The sequence below is a fragment of the Bombus pyrosoma genome, linkage group LG10 (assembly GCF_014825855.1).
Source record: "Bombus pyrosoma isolate SC7728 linkage group LG10, ASM1482585v1, whole genome shotgun sequence".
In the NCBI taxonomy this organism is placed as follows: domain Eukaryota; kingdom Metazoa; phylum Arthropoda; class Insecta; order Hymenoptera; family Apidae; genus Bombus; species Bombus pyrosoma.
In genome coordinates, this window is record NC_057779.1 from 14,088,290 (window position 1) to 14,098,431 (window position 10,142).

Sequence of the window (10,142 nt, forward strand, 5' to 3'; positions counted from 1 at the left end):
GAATAAAACAATAATAGAAAGAAGACTGAAGAAGAAGCACCCTGCACACCTCACAATAGAACAATAAACAACCTGGAAGATGAAGTCCCGCTGGGGGTAACCATCCACATGCTATATTTCATCAAAACCCAAACTATAATATTTTACCAAATGTCCTAATGGACAAATTGTAAAATGATTTATTTAAAAATAAAAAAAATAAAAAAACTAAGGAAATTCTCAGATCACTACCCCGGAGCACACGTCTGTTTACTTCGGTTGCCCGGGCAGAACTGATGTACAAAAGTGAACGCATGTCGTATACGCACACTGAATACTTTTACAAGAAGTTATTAAATAATCAATTTCTGTTCAAAGTTATGTCAACTCGAACGATACACAAAGATGAAACGAACTTGTAATAATAACATCGTTTATCATACAACAGTAACTAATAGAAAATATACAGTTATAATTTCTTAAAAAGTATCTTATTAAGAAATAAGATAATATATAAGAGATTCAAATGTGGCAAAATTGCGTATGATAATTGTGTATAATATGTAGCATAATTCAGTTATAATATGAAAAAAAACGCAATCATAATTTAGTAATGCATAATAATGAAATATAAGAAAGTTATGGATTTAAAACAATAATCGAACATTTATTTTCATTTCATAGGTTTTCAGTCACAGATGTTAATGAAATCGCAGTAAAGCTTATCGCGTGAAATACTCGTATAATAAAGTCATATAGAAATACAGCGCTAAGCGTCATAATTTTTACATCCTGAAATTCGCAATCTTTATCAAAATTAGGCGTGTATTTGATAAAGTTGATCGATTTACGAGACATTTGTTTGATCAAACATGGAAAAACGGTACTGAAAACAAGAGAACGTTATTATAAACATTGCTATATATAATAAATAAATCGCATTGGTATTACTGGAAATCTTACTCTTGTTATTTAGCTTACGTCCTTTTATTGTTACATGCTATATTTTTATTCGCCAATTATTAACTATGCATCGTAACAAACGTCTCTCAATGAAATTACTAAATATGGAAACTTTACATCAGAAAAAAGATTTCTTTTACATCCAAATACAAAGATTTTGTTATCACAACGGAATGCTTAGCAAATGTGTATTTTATTTGCAAAAGCTGATTTTCACATTATAAAGATTTAAATGAACAATACGACTGTTCTGTAGAAGATAACTCAAAATATTTCAAACATTACAACCATTCAACTTTTTAACACAAACCGATAATTTGTAAAAAACTACTCAACCTATAATTTGAACCGAGTTGCTAATAACTTATTATATTGGTTAATGCGACAGTAACTAATCAATTTAAAAAATATCACAGATTTATCCTTAAATAAACTAGAAACAAACATACGTATATTCGTTCGTAGAATCATTTTAACTAATATTATATAATACATAGACAAAAAACGACCTTACGTGGCAGTGATATTTAATTTCAGTTTCAAGCAAAATACAAGATCGTATTTCAACGAACCAACCAAATGTTACGTTACCAATCAATGCTTTGTTTTATGTGTTTTCTATATGTACGTATGTGCATGTTCCTCTAACAGATTAAAAACCAATGTACTTCCCGACGAAATGTACAATATACCGATAACGGAGTGAATAACTTCGACAGAAATATTCTGAAAACATTGCACCTAAGTATAACTATATTATTTATTTAGAACATTCGAAATCGAGCATTAAATTAAATAAAAAAAAAAAAAAGAAGAAAGAAAGAAAAGAAGAAATCGAAAGATATATTAAATCTCTCATAAAAATTGTTACCAAGATATGGTAAACACGTTGGTAATCAGCTAGAATCTTTGTTTACAGAAGTACAAGCTGTTGGAAATGTATGTGTGCGTCTCTTCACATCGAAGTCGACGAATCGATCAATATCGAATAACTTCGCATTAAAAGGATTGGTCGTCAATCACTATTCTGCAACTGTAATTTACAGAACATAATAGGCAATCGTAATTTACACGGAATACAATGTAAGAACAGAAAATAATGTTTTTCAGCAAACATTGAGCAATTTTATTGGTAATAAACGTCCTTCAGTATTGAAATTGAAAGAAGTTAAACGCAATTCTTACATAAGTAAGATGAAACTAGCAATAAAAGTCAGATAACTGATGTAACTATGTTTTAACTTAAAAAAAACTATTAAATGTTTGATAAATATTTGAGAGAATTAGAATAAAATCATTAAAGTTTCATCGCTCATCGAGGCATAAACCTAAATTTGAAACATTTATTGTAAACAATTACTAGAAATGTGAAATAAGTATTTGTAGAGATATACGTGTAAATCATATTTCGACATTGATTCGTAGAATTCAAGATCGACAACCTTTTATCGGAGAATAAATCAAGGAGAACGTGAAAGAATGCGATCGATAATGGTATTTTAAAAAAGATTACTGAAAGTGGCTAATGTGAAAAAGAGGAGGAAAAAGATTATGTCAAATGAAACAGCTATTCCAATATTATTCCGTCAATCGATGCAAATAGGAAAAGTAAAGAAAATGGGTAAGCGCGTTTCGCATAACTTAAGCGACATGCAGAAGCAAAGACGAATAAAAATAGACAGGAAGGAGAAGAAGATTCAGAATAATTTGTTATTTTAAAGAAACAAGCAGAATATAAGAATAACATGAGAATATAGCATCGGAATTGTTAAGATTTTATTTCATAACAGAGAGAGAAAGAGAGAAAGAGGAAATGCGTGGATGAATGTATAATAGAAAAATATATTTAATGAAGTATAAGTATAATGTGTATAAGTACAATGTGTATGCTAGTCCAGATCCGCACGCTGATGTCACGTAAAATTAATGATAAAAAAGGAGTAGTTGAGCAATAACTTAACTTGACTGTGCTTTTATAATTCTGTAGGCTTTTATTCACGAAAATGATTAAGTATAATATTACAATGAAGTAATTGTTCAAATCACGGTCAAACTGTACACAAAACTCAAGACTCAAGACTCAAGATTAAAAACTAAAGACTAGTCTCGTGGTCGAATGCTTACAGTTTTTATATGTTGCGTTGAGGGGCAAGGGGAGGATCCTGAAGGACGAATATAGTGTAATGTTTGGCCATGTACAAAGGTCAAGTCAAAACCTAACGGTTCGCTGTCAGGTAGTATGGAATGGCGTGAATTTGGGTATGCTCGTTGTCACACTGACAGCGTTACTTTACCAAAGAGCTTCGAAGCCATGAGTCTGTGGGTATTTGTACAATTACGGAAAACTGACCTGTCTGTACCCCGTTGCACCATCTGTGCAAGGCATGTTCATAGAAAACTATGAGGCTGAGAGGCCCTTCAAATTGATTTAGTGCTAAACAATACCCAATGGCTTCCAGGACTAAGAAAACTAAACTTTGGGAAAGATGTGGAGTTTTCCTTGAAGTGAGACATACTTCAACAGGAATAACATTTTGCTTTAACTAATTTCGCCTTACATAATCGCTTTGTATTCTAACGTAACATAATGAGAATCACTTTAATCGAAATTTTTTCATTGTTCCATGAATCCTTTACAAATACGTTCGTGTACGTACGTACACATCTACAACATCTGCGCACAATTATATTTATGCATAATCGTCTTTCATTAATATGATTTCTCGAGTGAGCTTATAAGCCCGACCTTGAATAATTATAATAATTTAAGAGACCGAACACAGACCGATTAATAAATATGTAATTAGAACCTGACGTTACGAATACAATATATGGAATTGCCATAGCGTAGAAAATTCAAAGGTGATCCTCCGACGAACGTCATAACCGGGTACGACAGGAAACTCGATAATTAAATATGAAAAGATGACTCACCGATCGATCTACCGAGAAAGGTGTACCTTCGTGTGCGCCAATTTTATCAGGAACGTACGTCCGCGATCCTTGATCGAAATGAGGGGAGGGTGCAATCAATGAATACATTTATACCGCGCATTCGAGGCAAATTTCCTGCGTAACAAACGAACCACCGTTTCCGGCGGAGAAACCGAGCCCCAGAAGAAAAAAGCGGATGCGGGTTTCGCTGATGTTTTTTAGCTGTCTATAAACGCGGTTTCACAGTACTTCTGGCCCGAATCCATCCGATAACGTTGCGCCGCCGCGCGATAACCATATGCGTTCTATCCAGTATTATCTAAAGTGCTTTCGCGACGAGTTCGCTGCACTCGTTGACTCACCTATGCCACAAATGTTTTCGGCCTTTCCGAGTTCGTTTCTATGTATCTGGTATCGACACATCATACAACGTTATTCCAACGAATTCATATTTATTGTTTTACAAGGAACTTCTTACACGTCGTTATTTCTTCTGTTTCGCATGTTCAGATATGAATGATATGTCAATTACATATGAATAAAATATAATGCATTATTCTGTGAACAAAATTACCTTTAACAACCAAATACAAAATGTGAATGTTTTCGTGTTTGTTACATCATCGTTCTCTTGATTTTGCAGAAGTTAAAATATTTTTTCATTCGCAAAAAATCGCTTTCCAATTATCGATTTGAACGTTTCTCGTTAGGCAAGGTCCCTGGTTTTTCCTTTTAAGACAGCGCCCGACGGAATAGCTTAGGAACTGATCAACTTCAAAGCCATTTACCCATTTTGTCGATTTGACAATCTTGAAATTAGGAACAGAGGATATTTGCATTGTGCCGGACTATCTTCAAAGCAATTTTATGAGGATTAAAATCCATGCTTCGAGGGAGCGTTTAAAGAACTCCGATTTTTACGGATACTTTTAACATTGAACACATCAGCGTTCCCCTTCAAGCTTTCCCTTTATACGGACATTTTATGAAACAAAATTATTAGAGTAGTGCATATGAAATATCGTTTCTTCTTTTTTTTTCTTTCAAATAAAGCTTTTACCGCGGGTAATTTCTTCAAGTCATATACTTAATCACAGTAATTTCGACATAATTTAATGCACTTTCCTTACGACTCACTAATTTCATTCTTTCAAATTTATGTATAAAAATTACCAATTCCAGAATTCAAAATTCTTGGAATTGAGCTGTTACAGCGTTTCCATCTAGTTCCTTTTAAAGTAATTTCGGCATTTAAAAAATCCTCCAGGTAAAATTTAACCTTCCACAAATGATACATTTACGCTTCCGACAACTTTCATGGAATTTTTTCCAAAATTCATGCGAGTAGACTACAGCGAATTTTCTCATTAACACATTTTTTTTTCCTTATATTCTACTAAATCTTTTTAACCTTAAATGCACATAATTTCTAGCAAATTTCTTCCTCTCTGACGTGGCTGATAATTGACAATAAGACAAAATTGAACGGATGATGCTATTAAATGCAAACCTCGGAATAACGTTAAATCTGATAAATTATTGGAATAGGAAAGTTATATATATTGCACAGAATTTGCGCAAATCCACAAAAGTACGAGCGGGATCTTCATATTTTGCAATAGATTTTTAAAACAAATTTTCATATCTTACTATTCTATTGTCGGCACTGTTATGTTAGTCCCAAGTATGATCAAGAATACGACGACATTTTTCACTTTTAACAGATGCATACACGTGTGTATGGCATTATTGATTTGGGTTCAAGAGAATCTATGATAGCAGCTAGGTAATATCTGCCATCGTACGAGCTAAAAATGTTATTAAAACGTCACTGTTGGTTGATCAACCGCATATTATTGATTAATTAATTTTATACGTCTGTTGATCTAAAGAGTAAGAAGATAGTCGTTAATTCGTTTCTTTACCTTTTCAAAACAAAGCAAATTCAAATATAGAATATTCGTCAATTTAATTTTGCTTGGCACTTGTTTCCTATATTTAACTTTTACATTTTTATATTATTAAATTTCTATTACCTTATTTGTGTATTACTAAGTACAATTTTTGTATGCAAGTAATTCGAATATCGTATCTAATATAGCGTAGTTGTAAGACAATATGAATATTTATCTACACATAATCCGAACGTTCGATTTGGTACAAATTTAATAGAAGCTATTACACGGTAGAGCACGCAGAGAGATAATGCGTGCGATGCCAATGAAAACCACAAAGTAATCTAAGATGACGTGCGCGCTTGTGGACGAAACGTTTAATGTAAATTGAAATATAAAATATGTACGCGCATTGAAAGTGTAAAAAGCCTTAACTGGTACTATAATTTTTTTTATATAATTAGCCTTCTGAAATTACACAGGGCGCTAAAGTATTCGTTCACGCCACTGTTTTTTCTGCCAAACACGTGTAACCATCTAAAGTGTCAGACTTTGTGCTTGACAATCATCGCACGTACCTACACGTATTAGAAATTTCACGGTAGCGTCGTAAATCAAATCGTCCGACTTTCATTTCCGACTGTTTCGTGTGGCCACCGTGTTACGCCCAGGAGCCTGGCGTCTCGATGATTCGGCAAATTTTTCATTTCACATGCTAGGCCTACCATAACTAATTTGCCTATTCGTTAAACGTCAAAAACGTTAATTCCATATTACAGTTAATTTAAACTCACATAAAGCTTAAAATTCATTTTTCTCTCCCAATTGCTTACTTCTACGCACGATACGGAACAAATTCATATATTCTGCTGTAAATCCTGCAAAAAGTCACGTTGCAATTCAACTATAAAAATCGAACTTAACTAATCAGTTGGAATTTATCATAAAAACAATTGCGCGAGTATTTATCCAGAGATAATAACAATGCTTAAATCGCAAATAGATCTGCAGAAACATTTCTCGCTGTCAGCTAAATAACGGTTACGAGGCTAATCGAAATGTAAATTATAAGGAGGGTATTATGTAAAGGCTTCGATTTGAACTTGTGAACTGAAAGAACTCGCGTTTAGATTCTTAAATGATTTGATAATATAAATGAAGGCGTCGGAATGTCGTCTACGCGGATGGACGAATTACGGGAAGTGCAGAATAAAATTGTTCTTCGAATGATTTAAACGGCCAACCACGTATGAAACTGAAAGACGACAGTCTGGAAATAACCGTTCATATTGTGCAAACAGCGAATCGACGATCGTCTACTATAGTGGGGAAATAATCGTCCGGATACACAATGCACGTTGCTTGTAACCTTGCACTTGTAACTTGTAACAATGGTGTACATATACTAGAAGCATTCTGTTCCTCATTGTCGGCACTTTTCATCCTTCAATAACTACTGCTATATTTTTATCATTTCCTTTCTTTCTTTCTTGTTTTTTCTCTAAGTAATCAAAACCTATGTATCTTTTTTTTTTTAATCTGATCCTATATATATTAAAATATCGTCACCTTTTTATAAATAACGTTGTTATTTCGTAGTAAACTAGGAGATTTCAAAATTACTTTTTTACAAAAATTTGCAAATCGACGAAACTGACAACGGGTTTTATTTTTGTGATAACCGGAGGATAAAATGTGTAATGGCTGGAAACTTGTGATATTTCGATTTTATAATTTATAAGAAACGTAATAAAATAACTGGATCATTGCTATATATTACGAATGAAATTTATCATCAGTCAGTTTATTATTTAAGTCTATATTCCAGATGTTTATGCTTCGTGCGAATAGAAACAGTAATAATAAAATTTAATTATTATTGCTCGGACTATAATATACCAGAGTAAAATTAATTCTAATCGAATGCAACACATGCGCTGTTTGTAACTCGCCGATCATATTCGACTAACTACTAAAATAACTTGCAACTGCGTACGATTGTTCCTTACTTAGCTTTTCTTTCGTGTTCACTATAAGTAGTGAAACAAATAAATGACGGAAAATGTAACAAACTATGCCAAAGTAAAAGTTCGCAAAGAAATTGTTGAAATAATATCATCAGCTCACGATTTTAAATAGAGATCGAAACAGAGCTGTATTTACATATGTTATAAGCTATATACTAGCGCACGTATATTTTGAAATGTCAGATAACTCGATTGAAATGAAGCATGGTATCCTAATATAATCGATGAGAGCGAAACGAATAAGTATCGTATGACATTAATCTAATTGCAAAACAAGTTAATTGATAAAATTAAATATATCGCGTTTCTAATCACATAACGTACTATAAATATACATTTATTACGATATAAACTAAATTTAATTTTATTTAATTTAATTTAATTAAGATTTACCCAAACGACACAAGTCATTCATCTATTTTGTGTAAAAGGTTTCGTTAAACACGACAGTGCAGCAAGATGAATTTCTAAATGGAAAGTAAAAACATAGTCGGAATGTGCATATAGCAGCAGAAGAGAAATAAAATAAACTTGAAGCTTCCTGGAGATAGCGCTACTCTCCACGCGATGTGACTTTGAACCACGTGTGTTTCTACGAAAGTGCAAAACGAAGCAAAGCACTCAAGAGTCGTATTTAAGAATACGTTTTTGTAATAGTGCATTTCATGGCCATCGCGAATCGTTATTGTCGGCGATCGACAATTTTATTGCTTCAATTAAAAGATCAATTACGGAGAAAAAAATTATCGATATAAGAATCGATCGATAAACGCATTTCTTCGCTGCACATAAACAAACAGTATTGTTCGAAAAAATTTATAAGTAACAATGATAATATAGTCTTCGAGAGTTTTTTATTCAATTAGCAAAGTTTCAGTTCGATCTAATAATCATTTTTCGAAGCTATTAAGCGAGCGAGCTCGGTTAAGGTTATTTTCGATAACGGTATTCTTTAGCTTACGGAGGTTTCGTTATGATTCAATTCGACTTTAATGAATTGACGACATTTACAGGAAACAGTCAGGACAGCAAGAAAGGCCAGGAAAGTGCATTGCACTTTGAGCAGAGATAAACAAAGGAACTAAAGGCGCGATCGAGGCAGTTTGTATGTATGTAGTTGCGAATCGACGTACCTTTCGAAGTAACGAAAACGAGGAAAGTTACGATGGAGAAGTTGCTCCTTGCCAATAGGATTCCTCGTTGAGAGGACCGGATCGACTTTCACGATCCACGCGAAATTCTTTTCTGCTTGGTTTCTTGGTGTTTTCTCTAACACTTTTCGTGTTACAGGTGTGTAATCGACCGTGTACTATCTGTACAGGGCCGTTTTCGCGGCTGTTTGAATTTCGAAATTCGAGACGCGCCAATTCTCGCAACACGAGGGCGAGAAAGAAGAAGAAGAAACGACTAAGTAAGAAACCATCGACGCCTCTTATGGCGCAACGAAACGCTCTCACAGCAATCTGCTGGGTAACTGACGAGCCGTATCGCGCTCGTTCCTCGCTACTCGAACTGCGACACCTGGCGCCCTGAACTTTGAAACACTTCTAATATCGAAACTGCTAAAACAAGTGATTCACCTGTCGCCAAAGTATCTGATGCATCACACTTTTACAAGAATTCTTTTATTGCCAGAATCCTTCGAAACTGTTCGTGTTATATATTTACCGAAAGCTGATTTTATTTCTCAAATATCGTGAAGCGTATTAAATGCTCGCGTTCTCACTACTCTTTTAACAGACAAATAAAATGAATTTGAATTTGTTGTGAAGAGTAAATTTAGCATATATCGAAACATATCGAAACATGGTTATAGAATTACACGTATTTCTTCTTTCTTTTGCCCCTTAAATAGATCAAGAAATGTACATAATTTGTAACTTCAAAATATTTATTTCATGTAATATATTTTATCTTGAATTCAGAGAGAAGTTAAAATGTAATTAATCTAACGGGCATGTTTGAAAATATAATGGATAACTACAAATAACATTGCAGAACTTTGTAGAACTAGATGTTTTAACTTCTCACGGTATATTTTGCAGTAAAGGAGATTCTATATAACGATGACATAAGTTTGCACTTTGCTTCACGATGAATTATGTTACACACTGTTATATAACTACACAAGCACTGTAACATGAAAATTAAGTTATATGAACAACTTTGCAAGTAATTTGTGTAGATTGTTAAAAATTTCTTGTAAAAATGGAACTACTTTATCATGTAGCTTTGTTAAAGAATAAATTTACTAATTGTCAGTAATTTCTATAGCATTTGCAGGCAAAATCACAGTCAGCACACCATAATTAGAAAGACATAAATAAATGTGACAGCCAATTAT

The 10,142-nt window shown here is 33.3% G+C and overlaps 1 protein-coding gene across 2 annotated transcripts in view; it reads right to left on the reverse strand.

The window, feature by feature from the left end:
* LOC122571844 (dual 3',5'-cyclic-AMP and -GMP phosphodiesterase 11-like) overlaps window positions 1–9,274 on the reverse strand; it is a 151,091-nt gene extending 141,817 nt beyond the window's left edge. For both annotated transcript variants that reach the window (XM_043736075.1, XM_043736077.1), the window contains exon 1: window positions 8,932–9,274. The gene's annotated coding sequence lies outside the window, so the exon portion shown is untranslated. The remainder of the gene's footprint in view (window positions 1–8,931) is intronic.
* Window positions 9,275–10,142: the final 868 nt, after the last annotated feature.